We start from the raw sequence: 23,913 nt of genomic DNA on the forward strand, positions 1-23,913 counted from the left end.
GCTCAAATCATAAGACTATGTGCAGAATTCAACATTCACCCCTGAACAGACACACTTTTCTACAGCTTTTCTTTCTCATCTTCCTTAAGATCTGTTTCCTCCATTTCTTCCTGGGATTCTTTCTGGGATCGCTTCTCTTCTAGCTCTGCAAAGTAGAGCTAGAGGACCATGCTCATCCATTTCCATGACTACGGTCAACTATCACCCATATTCCCAAACTTCTCCCTTGAGTTGTTGATCTAAATATCCTGTGCATATGAGTGAGCACCCCATACCCTATTATCACATCACATACTGTGAAATGAATCTAATATTTTATTTAAAATGTAACATTAAATCAGTGTCATCTATTTTAAAATAACATGGTATATGTATTCTAGGAATTGTATACATTTCTGTTAATAAAAATCTTAGATGATCTATTTCTGATCTTAAGATCTTAGAAGTATAAAAATTACTGAACCATATATGAAAAATAACATTAACTAACACATTTAGGTACATACTATGTGCCAGGAATTGCTTTACATCCTCTGATTTATAAAAATCACTGAATTCTTAGAACAACTTTATAAAGTAGTGATATGATTATTTGCATTTTACAGATGAGGAATCTCAGGTACAGAGAATTGTAACAACTTTTCCAAGGTCACCTAGAAAGAAAGTAGGATAGGACTTGAATCCATGCCCTGAATCAGGGTCTGAGTTTTTAATCATCTGGTACTGCCTCTCAAGGAGGACTCTGAGAAACTGCAGGAAATTGCTAATGAAACATTTAGAAGATATTAGAAAAAAGATCACATAGATGATTAGATGAAATGGCTCTCTTTGAAGATAAAGATAGGAAAACTTTCTGAAAACAGAAAATGATTGAAAATATGAGGAAAATCTAGTACAAAGTAGGGAAACCTGAATGCTGTAACCAAGGTGCAAAACTTTATATAGAAATTTGGGCCACAGTTGAAGTACTGCCATCAATATGTTGTTTTTTTTCAGGAGACTGCTAATTGTGTTTACAATGGAATTTGTATACTACATATGTAAATAAAAGACATTGATATTAAAAAAAAACCAGTAAGACCTTTGTAAGATCTGCTAGAGTGGCATATAGTATGTTGGGTACAGCTAGATTTGGTTACGTGTTTTTCATTAATCACTGGAGAATTTTATTTTCTCTTTTGTGAATTGCTCATTGAATACATTGACAATGCCCAGAAAGCTCTATGATATAAAGTAAATGGTAAGCAACTTTAAAAAGAAACTATCAATATTGGCCAATTTGGAAAGGGAATTGAAATGGATTTGAGTGAATGACCTTCCTACTTTGCCCAAGACTGGAAATCTTGTATCCTGAGAAACTTCTCAGTCCCAGGCAAATTGGAATGGTTGGTCACATCTCGACCCAACTCTGTGAATTAGAAACTTTGCATTACAAAACTTTAGGCAAACCCCTAAATCCTGGGAATCCTACTTTCATCATCTGTGTGATGAGTCATCTCCCCTACCTAAAGGGGCTACATGGGCGGAGGAGTCGCTGAGTCAATGTAGCGTGTGTGGCCTTGAGACTGTGGTTCTGTTATCGTGGAGCACCTGCACTTCTCCACGACATACATCACACTTAGAATTAGTTGTATAATGCCTGTGTTTCTCATTTTTTCTCTTCTTTATAGCTACAGTTGGTGCCTTATATATAGCTTGTGATTAATAAATGTGTTGTATAATCAAAGGTATAGACAAGAGGCCTTGGAATAGAAAGGTGGTCATAGTATAGATGTGCTCCTTTGCTCTACTGCCCTCACCTCCACCCCTCTATGCCATCTTTCTCTATTACTCCTCACCACATAAAAATACTTTCTTAGTTGGCCATATCCACTGCTGATGGGAGGCAGGCGGGAGGCTCTTTGGAGATTGCAGGGTGGTGTAACAGAGCAGGGGTCTGTAGGGGAGGTAGTAATGGGGGGCAGAGCATAATAGATTTTGTGTGGAATATATTTATACTAGCTGTGCTGCTTCTGAGGAGGAAATATAATAACCACACATATTTTTTACAGACTTTGAAAACTGTTGGATGATATTACTTTGTAGAGATGAAAGTGTCATTGTAAATATTTACCTTTCGAGCCTCCTTTTCCTTATTCTGCAAAACCTTCTGAGTATTCTTAGTCAATAAGAGAGGGGGTGGTGGGGGAGCGTGATTGATTGATTTCAGAAAGAAAAAAATAGCTTATTTTAAGTGACCAATAAAGCTAAGATTTGAATAATGTGTTTTAAAATTACAAGGTTGAAGCTATGCACTAATACCTAAAGAGAATGATAGCAGTAATTTTCACAGATGTCATATGAATGAACCAAAAAAAATCAATGTAGCACAAAAATTCAGTGACCTGAATATATTACTTATATTTATATTTGAAAACTGGGTACAATATAAATGTCTCTATTGAGGCAATATGAATAAGCATTTATGTAATCTTAAATGACAGAATACTTTAAAATTTTAAAGGCTTATATTTGTGAGAATTTTGTTCACAGAAACTGCATACATACTACGGATTTTTTTGGCCAACTTTCTAGTTTAAAACTTTTTCTTTGGCAGTAGAAGCCTTACCTATGGGTGCTTTGTAAATATCCACTGTCAATAAAATAAGAATATTGTGGAGAAAAGGATTTATATCATATACTGGAAAATTATATCAAGGAAACCCAGGTCACGCAGTCTAGATGGTGGAAAACAGATGTCAAACATAAGTATATTTGGTTGGAAGTAACAGAGTTAGCTTATGCAAAGGAAAAGATTTATTATAAGGATCTGAAGATATCTCCTGGAACTCAGGGACATAAAAGCAGCCAGGTTTCAGGAGAGGCTGTCTCTGAAGCCTGCGCAATCATCTCAGAAATAGATGCTGCTTGTCACAAGAGAGCAGGAAAGAGTGTAGATGACTCAGTGTGGCTCCACCAGAGTTTCTAGGAAAACATTCACTCTGACAAGCAAATAAACGGTAAGACCTCTGAATCTGAGTCCAGTCTGAGTCTCTCTACATGAAACACATTAAAAAGAAAAGACATTTACTTTTTCATTTTCCCAGTTATGCTTCTTTATTTTTTTCTCTGAAGAACATTTTGCTTAAAATAAAATGTTATTACCAGCACATGGCTTCCTATGGCAAAGACTGTTAAATCTTTAAGTGCGATTCTTTTTTTTTTTTTTTTTTTTGCATTTAGACCTATTGTAGTAGGAGTCTGGGAGTCTGTTTACACATTTTAATGAAAGCACCTCACCCTCAGGATTTCTCAAATCTGTGTGACCCTAAATAAAATGAGGAATTGTAATTAAGTGGAAATTTTGGGTTGTATAGAGAGCCAAAATACTTAATTCAAAATAGTAAATTTCAGTCTAAATTGCTTGATTGATTTACCTTGTCTAAAGTGACCAAGTTTATTTTTACAGACATAGTTTCTAGTATTTGATGAAAGGACAGTTTTCTTGGTTCTACCAAGTTCATACATTTCGAATGAAAAATTATATGCCTCCTTAGGGATTCCTTCAGAATTCTTCCCTCTTAAAGCTGTTTCTTCAGGATTTTTTAGGGAAAGAGCTCTGATCAATTTGTGATTTTCCTTATGAATCAGAAGAACTTGTGAATTACGTTTTATTCATTCCTTCAACAAATGTTTTTTTGACATCTCGCCCTATTCCAGGTACGGTTTGAGGGACTTAGAATTTATCAGTGAATAAAACAAAAAAGAAATGTGGAGCTTACATTCTAAGGAAGGAAGACAGCTATCAATAATAAACATAATACATTGTAAATCACATATACTCGAAGGTGGCAAGTGCTATGCAAAGGAGAATAGAGCAAGGTAAAGAGGGCTGGGAGTGTGTTGAGGGGAATTATCAGTTTCACTTTAAAATGGAATGGTTTGTGTGGAGTTCCTCCAGCAGGTGACATTTGGAGCAAAGTCTTGAAGAAGGTGATAAAATTAGTGCTCCAGAGAGAGGCAGTTTGCAGGCTCAGAGGATAGTGACTGCAAAGGTCCTGGCATGTGCACAGGCAGCAAGGAGGCCAGCATGGCTGGAGTGGAGTGAGCCAGCAGCAGGGCAGGAGTCAGAGAAGGAGGGAGCTCGAAGTCAGTTTCTGCGGGCCTCTTAGAATATTGAATCCATGTTCCCTCCAAATTCATAGGTTGAAGTCCTAAACTCTAGTACCTCAGAGTGTGACCTTCTTTGGAAACTGGGCCATTGCAGATGTAATAAGATGAGGTCATATTGGAGTAAGTGGGTCTTTAATGCAATATGACTACTGTCCTTATAAAAAGGGGAAATTTGGACCCAGACACACATGTGGGGAGAATACCATATGAGGATTAAGTCAAAGACTGGAGTGATGTTTTCACAAGTTAAGGGATGTCAGTGATGGCCAACAAACCACCAGGAGCTAGGAGAGGCCATGGAACAGATTCCCCCTCACAACCCTTAGAAGGCAACAATCCTGCTGACACGTTGATCTTGGTCTTTTGGCCTCTAGAACTGCAAGACAATACATTTCTGTTATTTAAGCCACCCAGTATGTGTGGTTTTTTGTTATTGTGGCCCTAGCAAACTACTCCATAGGAAATTGTAAGGACTTTGGCTTTTACCCTGGGTGAGACGGGAGGTATTGCAGAGTTTTGAGCGAAGGCAGGACATGATCTGATTTCCATTTTAAAAGGATAGTTCTGGATGCTGTGCAGGGATACACTGTCAAGGAGCAAAGGTGCAATACTGAGGTCATATATACAGCCCAGAGGTGATGGTGGTCCTAACCAGAGCAGTAGCAGTGGATTAGTGAGAAGTGGAGATTATTGTAAAGGTAGAGGTGACAGATTTAGCTACTGCCTAGAAGTCTCATAGAACAAACATCAGAGAAGATTTTCTGATAGATTTGATGTGGAGGATGAGAGAAAGGGAGGTGTCAGGGATGACTGTAAGGTGTTTGAATTGAAATACTTGAAATGCAGTGAGTACTTGCCCATTCATTGAAATGAGAAAGAGTGTAGTTGGTGGGTTTTGTTTGGTTTTAGTGGAAGGAAGTCAGAGTTTGGGTTTTGGACATGTGAAGTATGAGTTTTCTAATGACAGTCAAGTGAAAGTACAATCAAGGAGCAGCACAAAATGTGTTCATGTCCCTTTAATGGTGCTGAAAGATGCTAACAGAGATAAAATCCATCAGAATGTAAGGAAGTAGAATACAGAGATCTAATGCAGATGAATTTAACCACAGGTATTTAGGGGGCTAGATGGATAAAATAACATTAAGGAGTTAGATACACATAAAGATGCAATAATGCTGCAAGGTAAGTTTTAATTAGAAGTTTCACAAAAACACTTCTGTTCTCAAGGCTTATCTGCTACTTTCCATAACAGGCATTATTCATGGTGTGTGTTTATTGAAATGGGTTGAAGGAGCCCAGTGAGGGGAACCAGTCATGAGAAGTATGACTGCAATGCTCTTTCTTTGCCATGACAGATAACTTTTCCTAGTGCACCACTTCTTTAGCTTTCTGTATATTTAGTGTTGCAAACTGGCTTACATCTCTGTTCAGCTACAATTAATTATGCTGAAATTCATATTTACTGCTCCCTCCCTCCTGAAAAAAATCAATATCCACGACCATTAGTCTCCAAGTTATTTTCATGAGGCATTTTAGAGTCCATTAGAATGCAAATGAAAAGGAGTGATCTCAGGCCTGATATTTTCAGAATTAATGGGCTTTTAAAAGTTGTTTATTTTGAACTTTTAGAAGCAGTAACATTTGAGGCAAACTCCAAGAGCCAGCAGCACTTTCATTGGGTATTTTGAGAGCTGTTTTCTTGTGGGTGATGGCGGAGGCAGCAATTGGGAGGTGGCTGGTGGTCTGCTGAGCCTTTTCCATGGCAAGCAGCCAGCTGGGGCGGAGGCTGCAGGGTGTGGGTGTGCGGGGAAGTTGCAAGGGAAGGGAGGTGTGAGAAACAAGAAGAGATGGTAGAAAATGTTCTAGAAGGCAGGAAAGGCAGGCAAGGAGGTGGGAAGCAAAGGCTGAGGGAGAGCCTCTTGCATAGTTAATGGTCATATAACAATATGGTTGAGATTCCATTTGGTTCATTGGCTTAAAAATGATAGGAGGAAGATTATCTCATGATTAAGATGAACACAGCAATCATTGTTTCAATACCTCTTGGATACTAGGCACAGTATAAGGCCCTTGTCAGATGTGAACACCCTTGTCACAGCATTTGGAACAAGTCTCCTCATGCTATTGATTTCATGAATTTTGGGTACCCAGACTTCCCCCCCGATTTTTGCTCGTCCCCAGCACGCCTAAAAAAAGTTTGAAATAAAGTGCACAGATGCACTTAGCATAGTTGTCTGATGGTAGATTCAGCAACTGCTTGGAAGTTTCCTAGAACAAATAGCTAGAAAGAAGCAAAAGAAATAATACAGACTGGAATCTTGTGACCTAAGAAATTTGTATTTCTATCTGTAACAAAAATTTTCCCAAAGCCCTGAAATCACACCATGATTTTGTTTCTATCTGAAACAAAAAATTCTTTTGTTTCATCCACAATTCTCAAGGGGTAGAGGGGAGTGTTTTCTCAGCTCACCATCTCAGGATCACAGCTGTAGAACTAAAACTCATTTCTATTCTTTTCAGAAGCAGGAAGTGACTTTCTCGCCTGAGGCACAGCCTCAATTGCCACCTGGATCGCTGAGACATTCTAAAATCTTTCTTGTGAAAGGAAATCCTAAACTCTTACAATGAAGGGCAGAGAGAGACACTCCTTTCATCTGTGCAACATCAAATTTTCTTTCAAATGCCATTTTTTTTTTTTCTGTGTTCTGTTGATTTTACCTTTCTTGGACAGAAATATTTGAATTCTTCCTTAAGAACCTCCCTTCAAAGGCAGAGCTTGAGTTCCTCTATTGGTAAATCCCTGTCAACTCATTGACTCCGTATGGATACCCTATAAACTACATGAGATTAGCTGGGTGTCACGGATAAGGAAACTGCAGTTCAGAGATGTAATTTGGCCGGGGTGACACAGTAAGTGAGTAATTAGCAGGAGTTTGAAGCCAGGTCCCCCAAATCCCAATTCCCAAAACTCAGGTTTCTCCACTACACTGTAGAACCTGGCTGAGCAGACAAGGATAGGGGAGGGCATTTTAAGCAGAGGAAATTCATGTAATTAGGTGGAAATGCCCAGAACATCTGGGGAAGTGTCCTGGTTCAGAGTGTCCAAGATGCACTGGGGAGCAGTAACGTAAATGAGCAAGTTGATCAGTCAGTCTTGGGATGAAGCCGGAGGTTTTTATGTTAGTGACATGCATACATACATAGGTATCACGGTGATGCTCAGAACCATTGCTGGAGTGTGCAGTTGCCTCACATGGTGTGCTTTGGGAAAATATTTCTGTACCCTGCCCTCCAAAATTTCTCTTTTATGGGCCTCTTCCTGATGCAGAATTTCTAGCCTTAAAAGTGAGCTCTTTTAGGTTTTTAATAAAGTGTATTTTTTATTAAAGGGCATGCAGCTTTTTGGAACTAAAGATATTAAATTAGCACGTTAAGTATTCTCAAGTACTCACACATTTTTCACTCATTCATTCATCCATCCACCCACTCACTCATTCCTTCACAATGTATGTTTCACCTAATCATTCTATTGGGTAGAAAACTATAAAAAGTGAGTCATAACAGTTCCTGACCTCCAGATTTGTTTCTAGTTGTGGAAGCACACTATGAAATGCACTGAAATAAAAGCTTTGATAGATGATTGTGCAGGAACTGTGGCCATGAGAACTCACTCAATAAATAGTTGTTGAATTACAGAATGTTTTCTTGATGATACAAAAGCAAGCTCCTTTAAAGGATAAACAATTTACTAGGTGATGTACCCAAGCCTAAGGTGGGAGGGCTCTACGAAGAGAGAGCCACATGTGCAGAAGCTCAGAAATGAGAGCAAGAACCACACTTCAGGAATGAAATGTGAGGTAAGTGTGCACAGGCGAGTATTAGGCTGGGTTTGAGGAGCAGTAATGAAAGATGAAGACAGTTCAGCAAGAGAAAGAATATCAGTGGCTCCTTTTTACCTTTTTTTTTTAAATGTTAAGGATTTTGATTTTATCCTGAATGCAGTGGGGATTATTGATGGATTTTAAACTGGAGGATGATGTAATAAAGATTTGTGATTTAGAAGGAGGCAGTGCAGAAAATATTTGAGAGGTGGTTGCATCTGTAGGCAAAGAGATCTAAGCAAGAGTTGATGAGGATCCCAGCAATGGATGCATCCATGAGTGTGTGAGGAAGAAGAATATATATATATATATATATATATATATATATATATATATATATGAAAGGGAATATATGTATGTATATAGTATGGTATGTGATTGGGTCAAACATATGTACATATTGTGATATATATATATATATACATCTCCACCCAATGTCAAACATATATACATATGTTTGACCCAATCATATACCATAATAAATCATATATATATATGTACATATATATATATATATATATGAGACATTGGGTGGAGATGTAAAGGGTATGGTTGGCTATTGGACTGCTGCCTTGCCATGAATTAAAAAATACAGGAAGAATAACAAATTGTTCTTCTCTCACATCTTATTTCTGGGAGTAGGGACAAATGGAGAGCATTAATTCAATTTGGGTCTGAAGCACTAATGGGACATCCACAGTGGAGCTGAGCATAGGTAATTGACTGCGGGGGATTTACTAAGGTCTGAAGCCCACCCTGTGGGGCCACATGGGGATGACCTGGTACATGTTCTCCCTTGTGAGCACACATACTTCTCTGCATCCCTGCATGACGTTGGTAAGTCAGGAGAGAGCTCTGTGCTGGGAGATAGATATTTCAGTGTAGAGTTGAAACTATAAATGAGGATAAAGTTGGGAAGAAGGCACAGCTGGAGAAGATGTCCACAGAGAGAGCTGAAGGAGGCAGTGTTGTGAGTGGGTCTCAAGAACTTGGAAAAAAAGAACATGAGCTGGCTTCAAATGTAAAAACCATCTTTTAACTCAAATGCAAAAACCATCTTTTTGGAGATTTAAACTTCAAATGCAAAAACCATCTTTTAACTCAAACAGATGGCTTCCAGGCCTGAGGACAGTCTTTATTTCTTACCTGATTAAATTTCTTAATTTATCTAAAGAAATATTGTGTGCTTATCCAGTGGGGGATTTTTGATTCACAAAGACAGAAGAAAGAGGGAGTAGAGTGAGTGCTTGTCAGTGCTCATGGGAGATAGGAGGGTCCCACTAAAGAACTTCACACATCTCACATCCGTTTGCAAGTCCACGTTCACGTTGGGGCAGCACTCATAGGCTATCTCAGCCTTTGACTTGCCATTCATCTGATTGCATGCTCACTGGGAAAACTTCTGATGAGTGTTGGGATTTCCACACGTATATGCCTCCCTGGAGTGAATGTCCTATGGTATGAGATTTGGGTGTTCAGGTCCCTAAGACAGTTAAAAGTCAACCTTCTTTTAAAAATCATCATCCTTGTTAAAAATCAACATTCTGCTTTTGTACATCAGTTTTGTGACTTTGGTAAGTGCAAACATACCTAGTTTCCTATAGCCACAGTAACAAATTACTACACACTTGGTGGCTTAATACAAGAAAAACTTATTCTCTCACAGTTCTGGAGGCCACAGTCCAAATGAACTGAGCTGAAACTGAGATGTTGGCAGGAGCATGTTTTCTCCAGAGGCAATATGGGAAGATCTATTTCTTGACTCTTCCAGCTTCTGGTGACTGAAAGCATTCCTTGGCTTGTGGTTGCATCACTCCAGACTCTGCCTGCATGATCACACTGCCTTTTCTCTGTGTGTGTGTGTGTGTGTGTGTGTATGTGTGTGTGTGTGTGTGTATGTGTATGTTTCTGTGTGAAATATACCTAACTTATCCTTTAACTTATAGGGACTCTTGTGATGACGTTAAGGGCCCACCCAGATAATTCAGGACAATCTCCCCATCATAAGATAAAAGCAAATCTGTAAAAACACATTTTTCCCCAATGAGGTAACATTTATAGGTTCCAAGAACAAAACTCAATATATTTGGGGCCACTATTTAGCCCACTACATTAAGTTTGTAAATTTGACCACCAGAGAGGTATCCACTTGCAGTGGGATAACAAAATCAGGCTTCTAAATGAGAAATGCCTTCAGTGAATTCCCTAAGGACTGAAGGCCACCCTGTTGGGCCATGTGTGCAACAACCTGATAGCTTCTCTATTTCATAAGCTCACACACCTCTCTGTGTCATTGCATGGCACTGTCCCATATTTTCTTCCTTTTGAGTTTCTACAGGAAACACCTTCCTTGGAGAACAAATGGTGGGTTAGAGCATAACAAGTAATCGAATGGAAATAGAATGCAATGTATCAGCAAAATGTGGCTAAAGATAGGCTGCAAAGATAGCTAAGAGCCTGATCATAGAAGCCGTGAGACCTTAGATCAAATACATTTTAGAACCCCCTCCCCACCACACACAAAAAAACCAAATCAGGCCTTACTCAACACTGTATTGATTGTTCTGCCTTGATAAGAAGTGTAATAATAGCTTACATTTACCAAGGACAACTTGCTATACATTGTTCTAAGCATTTATATGCCTTCATTTATCTGATCATCGCAACTATCCTTTAAATTAGATAATAATATTCTTATTTCACATTGAGGGAAACAGAGGCATAGAGGCTTGAAGTAACTTACCCAAGGTCACTTAGCTTGGAAGTGGTAGATTTGTAATATGAACTGAAGGAATTTGGTCATGAAACTGATGCCCTTGACTTTAGTGCCACCATCTGTATCCTGTGTACACTTATTTACTTTTTCCTTGCTTTCCTTCTAGATTACAGCTTTTCAAAGCCAAAAGTCATGTGTCCTCAGTGTCAGCAGCTGGAGCAGTACTGCATATGAACTGATGTACACTTTGTGCCATCTGCGTGGCTGACTGATGCTCTTTTTGGTTTTATTTGTCACAAGGCTGCTATAAGAGAGTGACCTGAGTTTCACTAAAGAGAAATCTGGGGCTAATAAAAGAAAGCTTTACGAACGACAGAGCAACTTTCCTATAGCAATTAACAGCCTTTATGATGTGTTTAGTCAGCTCTTGGTATATGGCTTCAGGACTGATAAAACAGGCTTAAATTTTAAATGGAAGGCAGGCCTTCACAGGCCAATTTTACACCTGGTTTTCAAAACATGAGTGAATGTTGACAATCATAGCTAGAAATAAAGGGAAGAATTGATGGTTTCATTTTAATGTTATGTATATTTAAATATTTTCTTTAATAGAATTTTCAAAAAAATTAAATGTATGGAAGCAAAACTCTTCTGAGGCGCTTCTATGTAGAAGGATTTAGAGGAAGCCAGCAAGAAAGAGTTGTTAAAAATTGGATGAGTAGGCAATTTGGGTAAATAGAGTTATATTTCATTTCCCTGAACGGTACAATGGAGCTGCAACCACAACAAAATGGTTCACAAGTTTATAGAAATAATCCAGCGAGCGTAAATAAACACACTGCCTATATGATCTGTGTTCCACAGTTGAAGTTATGAAAAATGTGAGAGAATATTTGGTGATTTTGGTCTTTTAAAACCCCCAAACACTCTACTCAGGAAAATCTTGTTTATCTTCATAGCTACAGACTTTGTCTATCTATTCATACAGTAATATCAAACATAATTTTGAAATCAATGGAAGGAATAATAGCACAATTTCCATCAAAGGAAAATAGGATCCCAGTGTTGGTAGATGCTATGTTCTATTCCACGTGGTCAATCAAGGAGAGTAGCAGAAAGTGGTAAGACTCCTGCCAGCTTCCCAGGCTCTGTGCTTTGAGAGGCCATCAGATGGTGGCAGTACATACCAGAAGGACCTCTCTTCTGGGAGCTGTGGCCCATTTAAATCTAACTAGTGTACAGAGGTCAGGCCTGCAGAACCACAGCACATTTGACCAATTTCATCATCCTCCTGACATTACCTCCTGACATCATATGGGCAAAGGTTCTGGCTCCCTTCCTGTAGGAATCAGAGAAGAAAACTTGCTTTCTCTCTCTGTCTCTGTCTGTCTGTCTCTCTCTGTCATACACACACACACACACACACACACACACACACACTGAGCAGCTTTCAAGCATAGTATACTAGAGTCTCAGAGCTATCTTCCCACTCACCTAGCTTCCATAATCATAACAACACGGATGATTAGAGAGTCAATATCAAGGAAATTTGTCTATTTAGAAGTCCTTATTCGGCGTTTCATGATCTACAAGGTGGGAAACTGAGTTACAAAATTCCAGACATTGCCAGCACTACAGACTTCCATGTGTCTTCTATAATATCTTAAGCCTATTTGTCCTAAGAATCCCAGTTTTTACGTGTTTTATAAAACTGACAATGAAAAACTGCCACCCTTTTTTCGGAATTTTGTCCTTTTAAACAGCTTCGAGTATAATAAACATACAATAAACTCCACACGTTTATTGTATGTATGTACAATTTCAAATGTTTTGGCAGATACATTGAGGCTAGCAAATCATCACCATAATCAAGAAAATGAACATATCCCACAAAATGCCTCATGCCCAACTCTCCTACCCACCCCCATCCAAAGGCATCAAGCAATCTACTTTCTGCCACTCTGGATTATCTTGCATTTTCTAGAATTTGTATAAATAGAATTATTTACTGTACATTTTTTGGGGGGTGGTGGGTCTGGCTTTTTTTGCTCATTCTAGGAAGAACATAATATTATCTTATTGTGGCTTTCACTTGAATTTCCCTAATGGTTAAAGTCATGGAGCCTCTGCTTTTTTTGTCACTGATATATTAATATATTCTCGAGTGAATTGTCTTTGCAAATCATTTGTCCATTTTGCAATTGGGTTGTCTATTATTACCGAGTTTTGAAAGTTCTCTTTATTTTCTGAATACAAGTCCTTTTACAAATGTGTGGTTACAAGTATTTTTTCCCAGTGTGTAGTTTATCTTTTCATTCTCTGAACAGAGTCTTGAAAAGAACAGAGGTTTTTAATTTTTATGAAGTCCAGTTTTTCAATTTTTTTATTTAAATAGTGTGTTTTTGGTGTTGTATCTAAGAAATCTTTGTCTAAGCCAAGGTAAAAAAATTATCTTATGTTTTCTTCTAAAAGTTTTATAATTTTAGATCTGGAGTCTGTGGTTCATTTGGTGTTGATTTTAGTATACAAACAAGATATAGATTGAATTTATTTTTTCCTTTTTTCTCCTGTAAGTGCAGTCATTTAGTAGCCTCAATTCACAAGGGAAAGCAACATACTTCTTACACCTCTCTCTAATGTTAGAAACTCATGTGAAGACTCTGATACTTGTTTTCTGTTGATTGGAATAATCTTAATTGGATCTTTTAACAATGCTGGGTTTATATTCTTAGAAATTAGGACATATAGATTAGCCAAGCCTATATTTCAAAAGACATTACATTAAATAATGAACAAATCTGCCTGTGGGTATTTACTAATTGGGATAAATGTTGAAAGCAAGTTGAGAGTAGTAGCACAAGCAAAGTGGCATATCTGGTTAAGCTTGCCCAAAGGTACCCTGTTGGGTGCATCACATTCATAGCCTGAGTCTCCCACACCACCTATCTGTACTGCTGTCCTCCTTCTGGCCAGACTTCATGTATCTCCCCGCCCCTGCCCAGCCCCTGATTCTGATGGCCAGTTGTCTACTCCAACTCCATCATTTCAGTTTCTGGACAGCAGGATTACCACTTAGGCCAATGGACCCGTGGATGGGTCACTACTGCTGACCCTCTCATTTGGCAAGCCCTGCACCTCTGCTCCTGCCCAGTGGGCATCTCAGACAGCTGCTGCTGGATGCAGCTCAGATTCGATGTCCTAATAAAATTTCCATTTAGCCAAAGATTACTGAAAATTGGAATATGAGAAGACAGGTGAATTAGTATGCAGGTGGCTAAACACCATCTTCCAGGACTTCAAAATAGGAACACAACAACCACTCCAAATAATATGTTTGTTTGCACGTGTGTGTGTGTGTCTGTGTGCGTGCATGTGTGTGTGTGAGAGAGAGAGGGAGAGAGAGAGTTTATACAAAATATCGGGACTTAAGCCTATGCTAAGATACTAAGAGGTCCTTAAAACACATAAAGCTTGAATTCCTGGCAGACTTATTATCATGAAGATCCGTAAAACTTTGGGGGCCTTTTTTGCCTCCATATTTGCTAAGCACTGCCTCTCCTTTCTTTGCACACTTTCCCTGGGCTGACACTGCACATCTATTCCTTTCCTCAGTAGGAAATTGCAGTCTCCCAGCTTCCCCTCAGGGAAGAGAAATAGCCTTGATATTATCACTGGCCCTTAGGTATCAACAAGGGAATTTCTGTGGCCATTTAACAGATAGCTGGAGCCAACTTCCAGTTTAAATTCCAGGAAGGGGATCAGGCACCCCGTCTTGAGGAAGTGTTAAAACTAATTTCCAGTATTTTATGTTTTCAAATTGGCAGTCATCAAAACTTTATGACTTGACCCACAGGAATAGGCAAGGGCTGGCGTGTTCTGCATAAATGCTATGAAGCCAGCCTTCTTTCTGCAATTACTATTGCTACACAAGCAACGATCAGAAATTAGAAGTGAGGTTGTTTGTGGAGGTAAGAGAAATACTGGCCACATGTGTTATGTGTATGTGCTGATAACAGAGGCACAAGGAAAAAGGAAAACCACCATCCAAAAATACCCAACCAGCATCCTGAAATAGTTAAAGATGCTTTATTTTGTATCAGGCATGTTTCTCTATTAAAGCACAAGTGCCCCTGTAGCACAATACATTAAGTATAAAATTATTTATTCGATCTTTTCCTCAGGGACAAATGATGGAGAGAAGTACCCTTAGTTTGTAAGTCAAGTTGTAAGAATGGTTTACATTTTTAGCACATGTTGGCAATTATAAAACTTTTTCATACATTACCTCATTTGCTCCTCAGCACAATTATTTATGGCAAGTAGGCAGGAATTATTATTTTTATTTTACAGATGAGTGGTTTGGAGATGTTAAGTGACTTAGACCAAATTATAGTAAATAAAGGACACAGACAAGATTCAAATATAGGTCCTTTTGACCTCAGAGCCTTTGTTTTCTCTGTTTATTTAGCTCAGCTGAAAATTTGTGTTGGGGCAAGAAAGAAGTCTAGAGCAAAGATAAGTGTATGAGGACTCTGCAGAGGTCAGGGAAGGGTGATGGGCAACAGTGTTTTAGGTCACCAGGACCCTATTAGAAGGCAGTGTGGCCGAAATAAAAACCAAGGGAACCAGACTCTTGGGACATCATGGGAATACCTCCAGCCTTTTGGCCATACATCACTGACAAGCAGGGTTGGGTTTTGTTTTTGTTTTGGCTGACATGTGCAAGGTGACCATTCTCCAAAGGCAGTCCTGCTGTGAGTTGCTTAACACTGCAAATATAATACCTGGTGACAAGAACTCCCAGGAAGATTTTCTAATTCGAATTTGAGATAGTTGCTTTGCTGGCAGCGTTGAAATGTCTTATATAAATAAAAAGATGCGACTTACTTGAGTTTTCATCTAGAAATCCTTCTGGTTATACAGAATACTCATCAGATGTAGAATATCTTCTTATCCTATATCCCATCTCCTCTCTCAAAAACTAACCTAATATAATTTATTGTCTACAAACTGGATATTGAAGAAAATACTAACACTTTTATATGGCACATATTGCATATGGAAAGCAGTAGAAAAGAAATGGAGCCCAAAAACCCAGGTGAGCAGGAAGCACTGCATTTGTTTATTTTCTGTAAAGTCTCTCTATTCCTCTTACTGGTAGAAAGTTCAAAACTTTCATTCTTGGGTTCCTTGCCCCCTGGGATGGAAGGCCTAGGGTGCCTAGGTTGTATCTGTCCAAAGCACTAGAGGACCCCGTCGGGGCAGAAGCATCAGTCTACCTTGGGACACCCTCTGACCTGGGCTACACGGACACTTCCTGTCTCCAGGTGCTGTGGTTTCTGTACCATCTGTGGACTTCAAGAATCTCTGGCAAGGCTGGCCCCAGGAAGTGGAACACAGTATTATGGCTTTTTGGGGTTTCTCACTTCCCTAGAGGGGAAGTTTCCACATAATAGAAAATCCTTCCTTCTCAGAACCTCACAGAGGTCTCTCCCTTTCCCAGGCTGAAAGAATCTCCCCTCTCATCCTTGTTGTTTTTCAAAGGCACATTCGCTCTGTTCCCCTTTAGGGAGCCACGATTCCTGAGGCAAGAAAGTGAAATGAATGGAGAGGGAAGTTTATAGGAAGGAAAAGCACAATTTAATAGTGCAATGAATCAGCCTGCCATAGTGATATCATGTCTGTAAATTGAGATTTTCCCTCTTAGAGGATTTTTGAAAATTTCACAGGAGAAAATCGAGTGAAATTGTTCTTTTTCTACATAAACAACACAAGTGTGCATATGTGTACACATATAAAAGTGTATGTACAAGGTATGTATGTGTGTATGTATATATAACATGTATACATACGTATCTTGTACATATACTTATATATGTGTATGTGTATACACATATGCACACATATAAAAGTATATGCACAAGGTATGTGTGTGTATATATAACATATGTATACATACCTTGTACATATACTTGTATATCTATCTTGTACATATACTTGTGTGTGTATATATATAATATATAAAATGTATATATACTATACACACAGATATATGTAGCTGTGATGTGTGTGTGTGTGTATGTGTGTGTCCATTACTGGGTCATAAATCTCTATCAAATTATTAGAATTTTCTTTGTCTTTTGATCTTTTCAAATTCTTAATCCTTTTATTTTTACTTTTTTATTTTTAATTGACAAAGATTGAACATATTTATCACATACAACATAATGTTTTGAAATATGCATACATCGTGGAATGGTTACATCAGGCTATTTACCATATGCATAACCTCATATACTTACCATTTTGTTTGTGTGTGGTGAGAAAACTTAAAATCTACTCTCAGCAATTTTCAAGTGTACAGTTCACTGTTATTAACTATAGTCGCCATGTTGTACAATAGAGCTCTTGAACTTATTTCTCCTGTCCAACTGAAACTTTGTATCTTTTAACCAACATCTTCCGATGCTCTTACCTACCCATGGCAACATCTATTCTACTCTCTGCTTCTGTGAGTTTGACTTCTTTAGATTCCACATATGAGAAATTGTGGCATTTACCTTTCTGTAGCTGACTTATTTCACTTAACATAATGTTCTCCAGGTTTATTCATGCTGTTACAAATGACTTTGCCTTTTGAATATAATTCTCAGTTCTATTATGTATAAATAAATAATAATATTTGGGAACAACATTAATTCTACCTGCCACCTCAACTTTCCTTCAACTATTCCAGTTTTCTTTTAAATTTTGACCAGTTACAAGTTTTGTTTTTATGTATGTATGTGTGTATTTATTATAAAATTGTTGTCCATATACAAATTGCCTTTGACGGAAAGCTCAGCCAGTAACATTTGGTGCCTCCCTCAGTGAGGTTTGCTATGCTGGGCACGATAGAGGCATGTGATGTGGGGGGCATGATTCTGGCCTAGGAGAGGTGTCCGTCAATTGTGATAAATGAGATAGACTCCTGAGGAGAACTCAGATGGAAAAATAAGTACAACTGACAGAAAAAAGTGAAAGCTAGGGTATGCATTAAATGAAATAAAAAAGGTTTGGAAGTAAAAGTGGGTTGAGACATGAGGAGTGGAGTTGCATTTTGTGTACCAGGGAACTTGAAGATCCCAGAAAATATGTCCTTGGAAATCCGAGAGTCTGTCTTGAAGCCTTTGATTGACTAACAGTTGAGAGCATTTTATTCAAACCTGCTTTTCTCGGAGGAACCCAAGAAGGCTGATGGAATCTTTAGTATTAGAGAGGTAGAATTTCCCCTCAGAAAGGGCAAGAAGCATTTAGATATAAGGAAGAAAATGTTAATTTCATATTCAGGGACCTGAGTAAGCCAGTGCTTTGGGAAGAAGGGGTCAAAGGAGTTAAAGGAGCAATAGAAAAGGAGACCTCAAGTCACACCTAGAAGGAAGCTCAGATTATCTGCCTGGTCCTCTGACTTCCTAGTTCAGGAAATGGGCCCTAAGAGGGGAAGTGATGTATCCAAGGCACGTGGTTTGTTAGTAGTGAGCCAGGATCAGAACTCAGGTGAAAAAATACCTCCTCTGATCTTTTTGCAAAATATTTTCAAGAAGGATTCCTGACTTTTGTCTTAAGGATGGTGAAGTCATTTCTTGGATTGTGGGGTGGAAAAACCTTACTACTTATTCAAGTGACAGCACTTAAGGACTCGACTTTTATGGCAGTTTATTAAGCTTGAAAAGTAACAGCAAATAAGAACAATTAATCATTGCCTAGATTGTCTGACTCCCAGGAAAAAGGAAAAAGTTAAAAGAGCAAGCAGGATTGTGCTTAATTCATGCCATATTTTCAAAACCTTTCTCTGTGTTTTCTGGAATCTCTTAATGGTGTCTCATACGATTTTCTAGCTTTGGAGGAAAGCCAAGGCTTTTTTTCTAAAGACTGATTCTCTGTCAGTGAGACTTCATTAAACCATATATTGAATTGCATTCCTGAATCCTCTCAGTTCTACTTTAACTGCTTAAAGTTATAGTTCCCCTTTAAAAGTCCAGTTCTTTTTAAAAAATGTTATTCTGAACTCTGACATTGCCACTCAGGGCAAGCTTGATTCTAAATGAGCACACCCTGGTAAACACTTTTACTTTCTTTTGAGGGTGTGAACATAGCAATTAAATTATTGGAAAATTTACTGTCAAGAAGGTCGAATATTTAGAGATGATGAAATAGCAGGATTTTAACATGAAAAGTGTACTCTATGATATGCATTAAGATTCCCTGGTAATCGTCTGTCAACTTGGTAGATTTTACTATTGAAAAAAATTGTCTGTTCTTCATAAGTTAATAGAAGGCTATGGCCTTTTCCACTAGTAAAGCAGTTGCAATTTTCTGCATATTAAGAGGCTGTTCTGGCTCTGCAGAAACAGAAAATAATTGATGGGATCAAAGCAATACTTGAAAATGTAGTTATTCTGATATAATTTCCAAAATTTAGCAATCCTGAAATCTTTGGATTTCTTTAAATCAATACAGAATTCTTGAGGTATTTAAAGGCATTGTCTCAGCCAGATCCCCGAGTGTGGCTTTGAAGCTATAAAGGTTCTGGGGGAACAAAACTGAGAAGAGTCCAATAATTTCAATGCACACATAAGAGAGCTACACATCAAAATTAATAGGTACCTGAACAAGGTTTTTCTCAGCCTGGGAATCCCTAGTTCCTCCAACTAGCTGTGCAACAGGGATGAACCTGCTGCTTAATCTTTCTGTACCTTAGCTCCTGCACTCGTGAGATGGCAAGAATGAGCTTCCTTCATGTGGTTGTTGGCACTGGATGAGCTACGGTAGGATGGGTAAAATACTTGGAATATGCAGGAGAAAAATTAGTGCTGAGTGGACCTTATCACTATGTAGGATGATGTAGAGCAGCACCCTTCCTTCCTTAGGTATGCAGCTTCAGCATCTCTAGCTGAGAATACAACCAATTTCTCAAGTGTCTACTGGGGCTAAAATTAATTTAGTGGTAGTGGCTGGCATTTTTTATTTAAATGAATTGAAACAGAATAGAGCAAAAAATACCAGACAGCATTATATATTCTAAGTATTGTTTAGTGCTACCTTTCAGTGCTACTTTTACATATATGTTTTAGGGATACTAGATTGAAATGAAAAAGTAATTTTTCTTTGGTCATGCTCAAAATTTTGAAGTCACTGGATTATATGGTACCGAAAGATTCCTCTTCTCTTGACCGGTCTAAAATTCTGTTAAAAAGCAGATGTTATGCACAGTAGAGGGCCCTGAAGATAAAACCAGAAGACTCTGCTGGACCTGGTCCTTCCTTGTTGAACTAATTTCTCTGTACCCCAGTTTTATCCGGTATAAAATGTGGATAATAGTACCTAGCCAGGCATGGTGGTTCAGGTCTGTAATCTCAGAACTTTGGGAAGCTGAGGTGGGCGGATCACTTGAGGTCAGGTGTTTGAGACCAGCCTGGCCAACATGGTGAAATCCCATCTCTACTAAAAATACAAAAATTAGCTGGGCGTGGTGACAGATGCCTGTAATCCCAGCTACTCAGGAAGCTGAGGCAGGAGAATCACTTGAACCCGGGAGGCAGAAGTTGAAGTGAGCCGAGATCGCTCTACTGCACTCCAGCCTAGGCAACAAGAGTGAAACTCTGTCTCAAAAAACCAAGAAACACCCAAAACAAAGCCAAAAACAGTACCTATCTTTCATAGGCCTGCCATAAGAACTAGATGACGTAATGTACGTAAACTAGGTGTTATTTTGAAATATAAATTTTTAGCATGATTTTAATCATTCTGCAGTTCTGAGCACAGAAAATTCTTTTGCTTTATGAATCTTGTTCCTGCATTACCTCATTTCTTCCCTCTTGTCTTTCCTTTCATCTGTCCCTCTGCCTGAAACACTGTTCCCACTTTTACTCATTTTATTCCTCCTTTGAGACTTAACTCTCTCCTTGACTTAACTCTCTCCCATGTCACCCCAAGTGTATATATCTCTTTTCACTTACCACACTTTAAAATAAAAGTCTGTGAATGTGCCTGACACTCTCATTAGACCATCATACTTCCCAACTTTATATTCATTGTTTAAATCCCAAAACTTTGTGGTGCATCTGCACCTACAAGGAACTCTAAAATATTGGCTGAGCTGACCTGAACTAATCTGCTTTCACATCTATTTCTTTCTCCACCTTCACTCTTGTTCTCCTACACTCCCTTTCAATATATTCACTTATCTTTCCTACCTCCTATCCCATTTCTAGCACATATATGGTATAAATAATAGCGAATTGAGCAGCAACAGTGTTCTCTTGGCCTCAAAATTGCAGCATCTCCAGGCGAGGATATTATAAAAGTGGATTCAGAAAGGGAAGGCAGTAATTGTAGAACAGATATAATGACCAGTAGAGAAAGGTGATAATGTTAAGTTACTCATAGGTTGTGACATTTAGCTGGGTGAAAATATATGAGTGTACAGAGGTATGAGAACCAGGAGGATAGTTTGAGGCCTAGAGGTGATTAGCAGAAGGGACAGACTGGTCCAGCCCTCTGAGTCTTTTCCTCCATCTGCCCATTGCCCTGGGCAGGGACAAGGTTACTGGGATCACCATGGTGCCCAATTATGCTCCTTCCTCTACACTCTAGAAAGGAAGGTCCCGGCAGCTTGAAGACCCTCTGTCATTACCCAACCATCTTGACCTGAAAACTTCTAATTCTCAATCCCACATGTAAATAATTCACAAAGCAATTTCCAGGGGGCCATGATACTGCAACAAAGAAATCAATAAAGCCTGGGCACAACAACAGACACTTTTTCGAACTCTGAGTCCGATCAGATGGTTACAGCAGTCTTCTGGCTGTTGAATGTTTTCCCTCCTGTCACTGCCAAGTTGCTGGGTTGATTTATTGGGAAACAGGTGACAGTCACCTTCACACTGCTGTTAGCAGACTACTTTGAGAAAAGAGGTTACAAAAACATCTGGTTTGTCTCCCTTGCATTTATCTGTTTATTCATGCACGGAGATTTTTTCCAGGAGTAACTGAAGCATATAATTCTCAGAGTTTGAATAAATTGAAAATTGCTCCTGCTGAGATTTTGACAAGTTATTTTCCTGCTGGGGTTCACTGCAGACTTTCCCGTCTTTCCCAGAATATTTAAAGTGGCTTCCACTGTGTCAGATACACTGTAAACAATTTTCAATGTTATAGCTTCAAGGTAGGCTCAGTAGGCTTTCAAAAGCTCCAGGCCACCCAATTTGCTAGTTAGTGTATATTACCAGTTACAATGCTTTGTCTGCCAATGCTTCTAAAAGCTGTGATAATATTAATGGTACCATGGAGTGCCTTTCCTCTTGAATGAACCTTCACTTGTCTTACAGATGACATAAGCTGAGAGCAAATGCCTTGCTGTCATCCAACTGGAGTCACACTTGTGCTCTTTCACATGCAAGTTACAAAGCATTTTCACATGTGTTGTCTTGTTTAACTCTCACAACATAATAATACACCGTTGTGAGTGTATTATTGTCCCTGTTGTACAAAAGAATGAATGACATGCCCAGGCAGTGGATTTACAAAGAGGCGAGGACAATGCCCAGGCACTCTGGCCTAAATCTAGTGCTCTCTTTACTATCTTGTAACCTGTGTCACATTTCTGGTGGTCTTTCCAATACCCAGAATCAGTTTCTTTCATGTTCAGAAAACTCTAGTTTTGTTTTCCCTTCTAATACCTGGCTCTGTGTGAGGAATTATGATTGGTCTAAGAGGAGAACAGCGATATTGGCTAGTTATCACTCTAGGAGTAGTTATGGTACCACAGTACAATTAAAGCCACTGCAACATAACTGAAGATCTTTTGAGGACTTCTCAGAGTGTATAAGAGAGAATATAATGAGAAAGCCTTTTTTCTCCCCACCACACATCTTGATGCCTGCTCGAGACATTGCCATGTGATGTTTGGAACTGCAGCTGGCTATTTTGTGACCATGTGTGTGGACATTTCTGGCAAAAACAAGGCAGCTTTCTTAAAGGACAGAAAGTGTCTGCAACCATGATGGCATCAGTGAGTTTACAAACCAACCACATATACCTTTGGACTTCTTGTTAAGTAGACAAATATTTGTTTATGTTTTAAGTCATTTTAATCAGATGTTCTGTTACTTATACTTGATTACATCCTAACTGATGCACAGCTATTCTGCACCTGCTCTGCTCTTGAGACACTGATGAATAGGTTGTCTAACATTCTTGAAGCTAGTGCCATGGCTCCTAACGCAAGCAGGTGCTCTGACTTACCCTTAAGACCTTCCCTCTTTTGGAATAGCAGCTGCCCTTAAAGAAAATATATAACACTCTATGCTAAGAGTCGTCTCAGTCAACCTGGACCTTTCCCCTGTTCAACCCCGCCTGCCTGGCTCTACCCTTCGCAATGCTCTCAGCTTCTCCAGATCAGTGTGTATTACTCTTTATTTTCTACCTTCCCCTTCCCTTTCAGCGTTTGCCTCCTTCCTGGTCTACTACTGTTTGTTTATACCCTAAACCTTGTCTTGCTCTGCTTTCTGACCTTCAGGCCTATTTGATTATGGCTTGGGACTTTGGTTATGATCATTTGATTGTTAGTTTATAACCCATTGCTTTGCTTTGATAGAAGAAGAGAACTAACATTTATTGAGCATCTAGTGTGTGCTAAATACTGATTTAGGAGTTTACCACATTTATTCCTTAAAATAAACCTGTGAAATAGGTTTTATCTCTATTTTCCCTTAGCAACAATCTCAGAATGTAGGTAAACTACCCATGATTGAACCTCTAGAAGTAATATAGCCAGAAGACTAACCCATTGAGTTTGACGCCAAAGATCCTGTCTTCCAACTAGGCCAGGACACAGTACATGAAGAATCCTTCAATCATTATTTTATCTTCCCTAATCTTGTGGCTGATATTACCTAGACTACAGTTCTGACCATCAAATTCTCCCTCTCAATCTAATAGTAGAAAAACATGGAAGTGTCACAAATGTACATCATGTGACTACCCTATCTCTGAAACATCTTGGATCCTGTCTGTGATACATTCAGGTAAAAGCAGTCTAATTTTGTTAAATCAGTATGCACTAATGAAGAAAAGTAGTTAGTCTCTGGTAAAATCACTTGGCTGGGAGTCACCACTTGATTT

The sequence above is a fragment of the Symphalangus syndactylus genome, chromosome 15 (genome assembly GCF_028878055.3).
Source record: "Symphalangus syndactylus isolate Jambi chromosome 15, NHGRI_mSymSyn1-v2.1_pri, whole genome shotgun sequence".
Taxonomy (NCBI): Eukaryota; Metazoa; Chordata; class Mammalia; order Primates; family Hylobatidae; genus Symphalangus; species Symphalangus syndactylus.